Source organism: Bubalus kerabau, chromosome 15, assembly GCF_029407905.1.
Source record: "Bubalus kerabau isolate K-KA32 ecotype Philippines breed swamp buffalo chromosome 15, PCC_UOA_SB_1v2, whole genome shotgun sequence".
NCBI classification, from domain to species: domain Eukaryota; kingdom Metazoa; phylum Chordata; class Mammalia; order Artiodactyla; family Bovidae; genus Bubalus; species Bubalus kerabau.
The window spans coordinates 31,919,452-31,928,912 of NC_073638.1; the positions used below are offsets into that span (position 1 = coordinate 31,919,452).

At 45.4% G+C, this 9,461-nt stretch overlaps 1 non-coding gene across 1 annotated transcript; it reads left to right on the plus strand.

Annotated features, from left to right (window-relative positions):
- Window positions 1-2,927: 2,927 nt before the first annotated feature.
- Window positions 2,928-2,999, plus strand: TRNAC-GCA (transfer RNA cysteine (anticodon GCA)). Its single transcript has one exon. It is a non-coding gene; the product is annotated as a tRNA-Cys (tRNA).
- Window positions 3,000-9,461: the final 6,462 nt, after the last annotated feature.

The following is a 9,461-nucleotide window of genomic DNA, read 5'->3' on the forward strand; positions in this document are numbered from 1 at the left end:
AATGGCCTTTGCAGGTACTTTGCCAGGGATCCCCAAATTCAAACTCATGCTACTAAGATGGACTCTCCCTGCCTCCTTTTATTCACCCAGCTCTGTAAAATGTTTTTAAAGCTCACAGAGTCTCTGAGAATTCTCCTGGTTGTTAATCTCAGCATTAGAACCCTTCTCTCTTGATTAATATTCCTACAAAAAACCCAACAAAACTACAGGAAGGAAGTCATTGCTTTTTCTCTTTAGGCCTGTTACCTGCTTTATCCTAGGGGAAAATAGCCCAGCCAATAAATCTTGGAGATAAACAACAAGGTCCCACTGTATAGCCCAGGGAACTTTATTCAATATCCTGTGATAAACCATACAGAAAAAAATTTGAAAAAGAATATGTAGGACTTCCCTGGTGGTCCACTGGTTAAGAATCCACCTGCCAGTGAGGAGGACATGGGCTTGATCCCTGACCTGGGAGGATGCCACATGCCGTGGGACAACAAAGATTGTGCACCACAATTACTGAGCCACGCTCTGGAGCCTGTGCTCTGCAAAGAGAAGCCACAGCAATGAGAAACCCAAGCACTGCAACTAGAGAAAGCCTGCATGCAGCAACGAAGACCCAGCGCAGCCAAAAAAAAAAGAATATATGTATAACTGAATCGCTTTGTTGTATACCTAAAACTAGCACAACATTGCATATCAACTATACTTTAATCAAATAAAATTTTAAAAAGAGCCTTTGTTGGCTGACCAGAGCCTCAAACTGTGCTTCTGCTCAGAACTTCCAACACATGGTTAAAAATCATAGCTAATGCTTCACGGAAATAAATATTTCAAACCACTTGCTTTCTGGCCTGCCAGATGGCTGCATTTCACACTTCCAACTGTGTCAGACTCCAAAAAACTCAACGGCTCCAATTTTGCAATGAAGTTTATGATCCTGGAGTAGGGGTTGGGGCGGTGGATGGGTAAAATAGGAAGGGTTTTTTAAAAAAATTTTCTTTTTTTATTGGAATGAGTTCTACTTGCTTCACTCAAGCATCATAGAAACATCATTCATGGGTAATTCCACAGCAGAAATTACAGTTAACCAATGCACTCAGCAGAAGTTCTTCTCATATTTACCTGTCCACACCTGCTCCACCCTCACATCACATCCTGCATCAGTTTAATTAGCTGTGTCTCTCTTGCTCCTTGCAGAATAAACCCAGGGAACACCAGTCTCCGAGGTGGGTTGACACACTTGGAATTCTTTACATATTAGATACAGATGTCCATACAGAAGAGCCCAAGCATTGGGTTGGCCAAAAATTTCATTTGGGTTTTTTATGTAAGATGCCCAAATGTTACAGAAAAACCTAAATGAACTTTTTGGCCAACCTAACATCACTTCATGGCAAATAGATGGGGAAACAGTGGCTGACTATTTTGGGGGGCTCCAAAACCACTGCGGATGGTGATCGCAGCCATGAAATTAAAAGACACTTACTCCTTGAAAGGAAAGTTATGACCAACCTAGACAGCATATGAAAAAGCAGAGACATTACTTTGCCAACAAAGGTCTGTCTAGTCAAGGCTATGGTTTTTCCAGTAGTCATGTATGGATGTGAGAGTTGGACTATAAAGAAAGCTGAGCACTGAAGAATTGACGCTTTTGAAGTGTGGTGTTGGAGAAGACTCTTGAGAGTCCCTTGGACTGCAAGGAGATCCAACCAGTCCATCCTAAGGAAAATCAGTCCTGGGTGTTCATTGGAAGGACTGATGTTGAAGCTGAAACTCCAATACTTTGGCCACCTGATGCGAAGAGCTGACTCATTTGAAAAGACCCTGATGCTGGGAAAGATTGAGGGCAGGAGGAGAAGGGGATAACAGAGGATGAGATGGTTGGATGGCATCACTGACTCAATGGACATGAGTTTGGGTAGGCTCCGGGAGTTAGTGATGGACAGGGAGGCCCGGCGTGCTGCAGTTCATGGGGTCGCAAAGAATTGGACACGAATGAACGACCATGCTGAGCTGAACTGAATAGGACTGAGGGGCAGAGTCCTCCGAATCTTTTTAGATCCAAGGTTTTCTCTGTCCATTGGGGCTGCTATAACAGAATATCAAGGATGGGGTAGCTTATAAATGACAGACATTTACTTCTCGCAGTTCTGGCAGCTGGGAAGTCCAAGATTCAGAGTCTGGTGAGTGCCCACTTCCTGGTCCATAGCTGTCATCTCATTGTGTCTCATGTGGCAGAGGGGGAAGGGCACTCTCTGGGGTCTCTCTTACAAGGGCACTAATCCTCTTCAGGACCCACCCTCATGTCCTAATTACCTACCTATGGCCACACCTTCTAATACCATCACATGGGGCGGTAGGAGTTCAACATATGAATCTGGGGAACAAAATGATTCAGTCCATTGCAATGGTCTTGGTTTCTCTTAGATCCTTCCTGACTGTCTTTCAGGACTTGTGTTGAAAGGGTATCAAAATAGGAGCAGGTCATTTAAGTCTCTCGTTGCCATATGTTTGGTAGTAGTAGTATTGTTTATTATTATTTGCCTGCGTGCTAAGTCATTTCAGTCATGTCTGACTCTTTGCAGTCCTGTGGACCGTAGCCAGCCAAGCTCCTCTGTCCATGGGGTTCTCCGGGAAAGAGTACTGGAATGGGTTGCCATGCCCTCCTTCAGGGGATCTTCCCCACCCAGGGCACAAACTCACATCTCTTATGTCTCCTGCATTAGCTGGTGTGTTCTTTATCACTAGCACCACCTGGGAAGTCCTTGTTATAAGTAATATATATTCATTAAAGAAAAATCAGAAAAGAAGAATAAATCAGAGAAGGCAAAATTCTAAACACACATATACACAAACCACGCCAGATCTTATAATACAAGGAAAACCAGTACTAACGTTTTACTGTATATTCCCCAAACTGTCTCTGTAAGTAATTATGTTCCCTGGTGGCTCAGATGGTAAAGCGTCTGCCTGCAATGCGGGAGACCCAGGTTCAATCCCTGGGTTGGGAAGATCCTCTAGAGAAGGAAATGGCAACCCACTCCAGTATTCTTACCTGGAAAATTCCATGGACTGAGGAACCTGGTGGGCTACAGTCCATGGACTCTCAAAGAGTTGGACACGACTGAGTGACTTCACTCACTCATAGGTATTCATAGTAGATTTTGTGACACCAGGTTCCTGCTATATCTACTGTTTGAATACTGTTGTTGTTGTTGTTTTCATTTAACAACATACTGTGGACTTCTTTCCAAGGCCATATAAACCCTCTGTACTCGTGTGATCACGCTCACACACACGCTCCCACAGCATCTGGATCCCTTGCAAACAGAAGCTTCCTCCCCCAAAAATGCCCACAGAGTTCAAGAAGTTCAGCATCAGGGCTGAATTGAACTAAGAAAAGCAAGAGGATGAATTTTCTCCATGACTCCCATTGGTGCTCCCAGTCTCAGCTCTGCTCCTCTCTAGATACCAGACCAGGCTCAGAAAGGGGAGAGAGTGATCCTGCTGGAGGCAGCATGAGAAGAGGCTGAGATCAGGCACTCTCTGTAGCCATAGAAATTCAGGACCATGGACACGAAAGCTCTGGGAGCATAAACATGGGAACGGTTCCAAAGCAGAGGCCCTTGCTCTCACCTAGCCTTAGATAAGGCTGACGTGCAGCATAAAAACATAAATCAGTGAGTTGTGGATGCTGCCTCCCTTCCTAATTAGCATGAGAAATGTCACGTCCTTGGCAGCCCCCACTGCCCCTCTCCCAGCCCGAGAAGCCAGCTGAGAGAGTTTTAGCAGCTGGGAGCCTCCTGTAGCCCTGCCAACCAGTCTTTCCCCAGACCCGGGGCAGCAGGGGGTGGACGGCCACCATCCTCGTGTTCTCTGCCAACAAGCCTGGCGAGAAAGCTGCTCTCCAGAAATCAGCACCTCTGAGCAACGAGCTGCCCTGGACAACTGCTCTGCCCAGCAGCCTGAACTACAAGGGGCTCTCACGGTCCTCAGGGCACCAAGCCCCCTGAGCTCTAGCAGACAGTAGTAGTATCCTTTGCACAGAAACTGTAGTGTGCAGGAGCTACACGAGCATCCTGCATTCAGAACACTAGCTGTTCCATGCCGAGCATGTGATGCCAACAGGAGGAAGTCGTTCAGCTTCAGCCATGCATTCGGTCAATCATCAGGCATTTATTAAAGCTTTCCCCTCCCTTCCCTCCTCTCTTTCTCATTTCTTATCTCTCACCAAGTTCCTTTTTTAAAGTTATTGAATCTATCCCTTCCTCCTCAAACCCAATTCTTCCTTGGTTTTGACCTCAGTGAAGTTGATCGTGGCAGATGTATTAATAGCTGTATCTGTCCTGTATGTCCTCAGTTCCTTCTCGTTTTGGTAACTATACCAGCTTATCTCTGGGGAAGGGTCCTTTATCCAGTCTACAGGGGTGGGCCTGGCACTGTGCCCTGGGGAGTGCTAGTGCCCAACACACCTGCCCACAAGGAGGATGTGTTCCATGCAGAGCCAATCAGAGCACGTCTGTGAAATTTGATATGAAGTTTCAGGGAGGAAGACGGTCTCTTTTGATTCTTTTAAAAAAAAATATTTTTAATATTTAGCTGTGTTGGGTCTTAACTGCAGCATGCAGGATCTTCAGCCCTCGTTACGGCATACTGATCTTTTAGTCGTAGCGTGTGGAGTCTAGTTCCTTCAGCAGGGATGGAATCCCAGGCCCTCGGCACTGGGAACACAGAGTCTTAACCACTAGACCACCATGGAAGTCCCTCTTTCACTTCTGAATCAAAAGTTATAAGGATATAGTCTTGAAGTTTTCAGCAACCATTGTTCCTGCCCTGTGGACATAATCTGTCTGTAGGATGAGAGGCTATAACACATAAAGAAAAGAGAAAACTAGCAGAGTCGAGAGATGGAGACAGGGACTTACCTGGTGGTCCAGTGGTTAAGACTCCGCCCTCGCAATGCAGGGGCTCAGGCTCGATCCCAGGTCAGGGACCTAGATCCCACTTAGCACCATGAAGGCCCAGTGGGGCCAAATTAAAAAGAGAGAGGGAGATGGAGAGAGATCTGATGACCTTTATTGCATTCCTGGATCCAATGGTGCCTTTACACCCTGTTCTATGACTCTGTCTCTCTCTCTATTTATCTGAAGTTAGTTTGAATTGGATTTGTGTTTTAAATGAAGAGTTGACAAATACACGTCTGGACGTCTAGACGGTGTCCCTGCTTCTCATCTCACCACCACCTCCTTCAATCTGTTCTCCCTGATTCTACCAGAGTTAACTTTCTAAAATATACTATGATTTATAAAAGATGTATAAAATATTAACACAAATATGGTTGTGTTATCTCCTTATCTCAGAAATATCAGTGATTTACTTATCTGAGATAAGGATAAACTCGAAACTCCTTATCATAACATATTAGTCTCCTGCGGTCTGATGGCTGACTATTCTGCATTCTCACTTCTGATCACTACTTCCCTTTCCCTCCTTATGCCCCTAAGCACTGCCGTTACTTCATAGTCTACACTCCAGCTTTACAAACAAACCGACCACTTCTTTACCATGCTTTGCTGTTTGCATACGTTCTGGCATGCATTCTGTTTGCATACATACCCTGTCATTGCTACTTGGCTGCCTGGTGAACTCACACCCATCCTTCAATACTCAGCTAAAGGGTTTCCCCAGGGGTGCAGTGGTAAAGAATCTGACTGTAACGCAGGAGATACAGGAGATGTGGGTTTGATCCGTAGGTCGGGAGGATCCCTCAGAGAAGAAAATGGCAACCCACTCCAGTATTCTTGCCTGGAGAATCCCATGGACAGAGGAGCCTGGCAGGCTACAGTCCATGGGGTTGCAAAAGAGTCAGACATGACTTACTGATCTAAAAAAACCAACAACTCAACTCAAGGGGTACTGACCCATCTCTCTTTGGTTCCCCACTATATAATATACCCACCTTCAAGATAGCATATGTACCTCTAAACAATCTCAATCCTGGACTAAAGCTTATTGAATTCAAGGTTTATGTCTCATTTGACTTTGAGCTCTCTGCAGTTAGTTCTGTGCCTGGTATACAGTAGGCATACCATAAATGTTTGATAAATGATCAAACCAATGAATGAATAAGGTGTGTGCCCTGAGATTGGCACGGCTCAGGAAGGTTAGGACAACGATCGTCTGGGACAAGTGGGTCCTACTCTTTACCTGCTTATCTTCTTTCCCATTTCCATTCCATCTCCTCACTGTGCCGTCCCAACCCCAGAGGGAATTATAGGGAATAACTGATGAAACAAAATGGCAGTGTATCCTCCAGGTACTCAAAATATCTTAGAAAAAGCCAGTCATTTGGCTTTTTGTCATTCAGCCTCATTTTCAGGAGGCAACAGGGACAAAGAGACAGTCAGTGCCCACTCACTCTTGACTCCATGAGGCCCAGGACCCTGCAGTCTCCAGGCACTGGAGATGGTGATGTCCCCAGGCACTTAGAATAGACATCTATGGTGTTTGAGTGACTGACAGGGCACATGTCAAAGGCAGAGTAGTAAGAGAAACTCAGCACCTTGACTATACCCACTATCTCATCTCTCCCCAGCCAGACACATCATTCTGCTTTCTAAAGCCCATTGACAACTCCTGAGTCTCTGTGGTGTAACGATGCCATTTCTCAAGCATGGCTAGAGCTGAGCTCACAGCCTCTGACTTCAGCCTCATCAGTTCAGTTGTCATCCAGGCTTCCCCACTGTCTGTAAGAGCTGGCTCTTTGCCTTTTCAGGTGACAGAACCTAAGGACTGAGCTGGTGGTGCAGCTGGCATTCAGGTCAGGCTGATGCTGTCAAAGAAAGGCAATGGGACAGAGCCCTTCCTTAAGCAGCACAGAAGAGACTCAGCCTGACCGCGGAGCACCAGCGCAGCCAGGGGCTCTCACCAGGTCCAATGGAGGGAGTTGATTTTGAGATGAACAATCTATTTATCTTAAAGACCCTGCAGATCCATAGGGAAGTTGTATAAACTTGGGGGAGAGGGGGAAGGAAAGGGTGTTCTCTGTGATAGCAAATGCAAGTCAATAAAATACTTGAAAAAGGAGGCATGATAAGAAACTAACTTTACATGGTCACTAAATTGAGAATTAATTAAAAAGTTAAGCTCCAGCAGAAGATGGCCCTTTTTTCTTCTCTGTCACCAGCTGATGGTATTTGGGGGCAGGGGAGAGAACCAAGGCCCATAGGGATGAAGGAGGGAAATAAAGCAATGGGGTGGGTCATGCTTCCACTACCACCAAGCTCACTTGACCAACACCTTCTCAAGACCACGAGGCAGGGCCACCGGGAACTCAAGGAGGAGGGAGAGGAGCCAGGCAGGGAAGCGGGAGGGATGGGGGACAGAGTTGAGAGTCTAGGAAGGTGATGCTGGTGGGGGCACCTAGCCAGACCTGCAAGGATTTTGAAGAGGCCTGGGAATGAGAGCTCTTGCTAGAGAGCCCTGGAGAAAGTCACAGTGAGTGGGGTTATCCAGACGAAAACAGCCTTTCATTTTATTCTTTTTAATTTTTGAAAAAAAATTTTATTTATTTTATCTGGCTGTGATGGGTCTTAGTTGTGGCATGCAGGATCTTCAATCTTTGTTGTGGTGTGAGGGACTTTTTTTTTTAAATTGCAGCATGTGGGATCTAGTTCCCTGACCAGGGATGGAACCTGGGCCCCCTGCATGGAGTCCTAGCCACTGGACCACCAGGGAAGTCCTGAAAACAGCCTTTAATAAGGAGGGAGGGAGATAATAAAAAGGCTTTACAACTCCCTGGTATTGATAGAGGTTGAGTGTGGGCTCTTCCAATGACTCCTTTTCATATTGAACACGTTCATTCTTCCCCTAAACTCAGGCCTCCTCCTCATCCATAAAATGACAGTGATAGTGCCTTCTTCACACTCATTTTGGGGATTAAGTGAGATGATTCATGGCAGTCTGGGACCTCACAAATACTAGGTTTTCAATATTACTGTTTTGTGTATTTGCAATACCGAGTTGGTATTGGAATTGAGCAGACTCAATACATTAGCATAACCTGTAGCCAAAAATAAGGAGCAACTGTTCTTTGTTCAATAAAACCTTTTTGAGCACCTTCCAGGCTGTACTGCCAGGAACTTGAATACACAGGGTGACGGAACAGTTGGTTGCTCCCAGTCACACCCTTCCATGGGAACTGCCTTCTGGGGGCCTTTTCGGGGCACAGGACACACGGAAATATAACCACAGGTGGGCGTGTGGAGAGGGAGTCAACTGCATCTTCAGTGTAGGCACACTGCATTTTATTGCACTTTGCAGATACTGAGTTGTTTTTATCGTTTAGAGTGTTTTTCTGTGTGTTTGTTTGTTTTAACAAATCAAAGGTTTGTGGCAACCCTGAGTTGTTATATAAGTGCCCTTGGCCAACAGCGTTGGCTCATTTCACGTCTTTTGTGTCACATTTTGATAATTCTCACAATATTCAAACTTGTTCACCCTGATTATATTTGTTACGGCGATCTGTGGTCAGTGATCTTTGATGTTACTGTTGTAACTGTCTTGAGGTACCACAGGTGGCCTCACCATATAAGACAGGGAACTTAATCACTAGATGTTAATGTGCTCTGATTGCTCCATCAACCAGCTGTTGCCCCTTCTTCCCTCTCCTCAGACCTCCTTATTCCCAGACACATAAAAGTATTGAAATTAGGCAAATTAATAACCCTATGGGGACTTCCCTGGTTGTCCCACAGTTAAGACTCCATGCTTCCACTGCAGAGGGTATGGGTCCAATCCCTGGTTGGGTAACTAAGATTCTGAATGCCACGAAGCACAGCCAAATATAAAGGAAAAAAAAAAAAAAAAAAAACCCTACAATGACCTCCAAGTGTTCAAGCAAAAGGAAGAGTCACATGTCTCTCGCTTTAAGTAAAAATGATTTGTAAATGATTCAGCTTAGTGAGGAAGTTACATTGGAAGCCAAGATGAGCCAAAACTAGGCTTCTTGTGCCAAAGTTTGCCAAGGTGTGAATGCAAATTTCAGTTGTGTGTGTATATATATATATATGTATATATATGGCTATGCTGGATCTCCATTGCTGCACAGCCTTTTTTTCATTTTCTTTCTCTAGTTGTGGGAAGCAGAGGGCACTCATCGTTGCATTGCTCAGACTTCTCATTTTGGTGGCTTCTCTTGTCGCACAGCACAGGCTCTAGAGCGCAGGCTCAGCGGTTGTGATGCATGGACTTAGTTGCCCCGTGGATGTGAGATCTTCCCAGATCTGGGATCCAACGCATGTCACCTGCATGGGCAGGTGGATTCTTATCCACTGAGCCACCAAGGAAGTCCAAAGCAAAAGTTCTGGAAGAAAATGGTAAGTGTTACTGCAGTGAACACATGAATGATAAGAAAGTGAAACAGCCTTATTGCTAGCAGTGCAAGAAAGGGTCCAGAAGATGTAGAGGCTAGA